Raw genomic sequence first — 2,912 nt, 5'->3', positions numbered from 1 at the left:
TTTTTTTTTAATTGGGTAGGATATCCAAGCTGCGGAGGCCTCCAGTAAGGAGCAAGGGGAAGCATCCCCACACCAGATCCCTGAGCCCAGGGTTCCAGTGCTGGGAAGAGAAGCTCCCTTAACTTGGGGCTACAAAAACCAGTGGGGATTATGGCTGAGTGACACTGAGGCAGCTGGAGACCCAGACATTCCCTCTTAAAGGGCCAGCACAAAGACTTACTTGGACTCACTCCCTCTGAGCTCCAGCACTGGGGCAAAGACTTGGGTGACTCCAGGAACACACACGGAGAAACTAGATTGTCTGGCATTGGGGCAAGAACTCAGGGGCAGCTTTCTCCCAGGCAGGGGTACTCCCAGGGGTCAGTGTTCCTTTGATGAGACCTCCCTTGGTGCAAAGCTGACAGGCAGGTGCCATATCAGGTCTACATCAACCTGGCTCACACTGTTCACTCCCCCTGAGTGATTTCCTGAGACCCCACCTCATCCAACTTGCAGCCCCACCCAAGCTGTTTGCAGTGGCTTTTCCATAAGAATGGCCTGTTCTAGGTCAGGCTTCAGACTTTCCTAAAACCTCCCAAACAAGCAGCAGCTGGCTTCAGTGTGCCCCATACCTCTCAATAAGAGGCTCCAGGGCCAGAATTAGCAGCAGCCTGCCTTGTTTCACAGTTAGGCCTCTTCTGGGCACTTCCAATCCCAAGACAAATAGCAGGCACCTTCACATCACACTGTAGCTTGTGCTAGGTGTCCCCAAGCAGTAGCTGACTTTGAACCTCCCAGGAGGCCCCAGAGCCTGTGCACCCAGTGGACAGCTTTAGAACATGCCAAATTACAACTCTACACATCAGGGGGCATACTCAGTGAGCACCAAAGCCCCACTGAAGCAAGTCCTGCTCCATAAGGGTATCTCCTGCACAGCTGCTCTTTCACTGTAGTCACAGCTGGCCCTCACAGTCAATTGGCCTGTAGATCAACTCCTCCCAGTGGCACCCACAGCAATCAAGGCTCAACTACAACAAGATGGTGCACACAGCCCACACAGGGGCTCCCAGGTGACTGGAAAGGCTGGGCCACTGGGACCTACTACACAAGCCACTCTACTAATTTCAGGATACATAGCAGCTCTACCTAATATATGGAAACAAACACAAGGAAGCAGCAATAATGCGAAGACAAAGAAATATTTCACAAATGAAAGAACAAAAGAAATCTCCAGAAACAGAATTAAATGAAATGGAAGCAAACAAGCTACTGGATGTAGAGTTAAAAACAATGGTTATAAGGTTGCTCAAGGACCTTAATGAGAGCTTCAAGGGACTTTGTGAGACTTTCAAGGATCTTAGTGAGAATTTCAAAGACATGAAAAAGGACAGTCAGAAATTAAGCATACACTAACTGAAATAAAGAATAATTTACAGGGATTCAAGAGTACAGTAGAGAATTCTGAGAATCAAATCAAAAATTTGGAACATGAGGAGGCAAAACACACTCAGTCAGAACAGCAAAAAGAAAAAAGAATCCCCCCCCCCCCAAAAAAAAAAGATAATGTAAGGAGCTTTGGGGACAACTTTGAGGGTACCAACATTCACATTATGGGGGTTCCAGAAGGAGAAGAGAGACAGAGCAAGATATTGAACACCTATTTAAAGAAATAATGACAGAAAATTCCCCTACCTGATGAAAAAAAATTAGATTTACAAGTCCAGGAAGCACAGAGAGTCCCAAACAAGAGGAACCCAAAAAGCCCTACAGCAAGACACATTATAATTAAAATGCCAAAGGTTAGAGACAAAGAGAGAATCTTTAAAGCCGCAAGATAAAAGTGGTTAGTTATCTACAAGGGAGTACCCATGAGAGTTTCAGCTGATTTTTCAACAGAAACTTTGCAAGCCAGAAGAGAGTGGCCAGAGATATTCAAAGTGGTGAACAGCAAGGACCTACAGCCAGATTACTCTACCCAGCAAAGGTATCATTTAGAACTGAAGGTCAGATAAAAAACTTCACAGACAAGAAAAAGCTAAAAGAGCTCATTACCACCAAACCAGTATTATATGAAACTAGAGGCCCAGGGCATGAAATTCGTGCACGAGAAGGGTCCGTAGGTCTGTCCAGCAATCAAGGCCGAATACTTTAAGCAAAAAATAAAAATAAAAAAAATTAAAAAAAGAAGACAAAGAGGAAGAAGAAGAAAAAGAAGAAATATGAACAATAAAATGGCAATAAATACATAACTATAAACAATTGAATCTAAAAATCAAAATAAATGAATAAGGAATCTAATGAACAAGATAAACTTATGAATAAAATAGAACTAGAGGCATGAAAAAAATGAAACAGACTGTTGAATCTCAGAGGGAAGGGGAAGGGAGTAGGGTGGGAAGAGATTGACCAAAGAACTTATATTCATATATGCCTTACCTATGGACACAGACAATAGGGTGGTGAAGACCTGGGGTGGGGTGGGAACTGGGTTAAAGGGGGTAATGGGGAGGAAAAGAGGAGCATCTGTAATACTCTCAATAATAAGATTTTTAAAAATAGTCAAAAGCAGGCTACATGTGACATAAAATAATGAGTTCTCTCTATATATATAATAAATGATCTGGCAAAATTATCTTCCCAACAAAAAACAATTTGATATCATAATACACATATTTAATTATATATATGCATTTTAAAATAAATATAATTTTTAAAAATTTTATTACAGAATGAAGGAAAGGAGGAACTAATATTTACTGAGCACCAACTATGTACCAGGCACTTAATGATCATAATGTCATTGAATATACACATCAACACTGCAAAGCACGATTAACCCCAACTTATAGACAAGGAAATTGCAGTTTACATGAGCTCAGTGATTCACAGAAGAATCAAAGAGGTAGGAGACAGAGATAGAGCTCAAACCAGGC

Source organism: Myotis davidii, unplaced genomic scaffold (genome assembly GCF_000327345.1).
Source record: "Myotis davidii unplaced genomic scaffold, ASM32734v1 scaffold86, whole genome shotgun sequence".
NCBI lineage: Eukaryota > Metazoa > Chordata > Mammalia > Chiroptera > Vespertilionidae > Myotis > Myotis davidii.
This window is presented reverse-complemented; position numbering follows the sequence as displayed.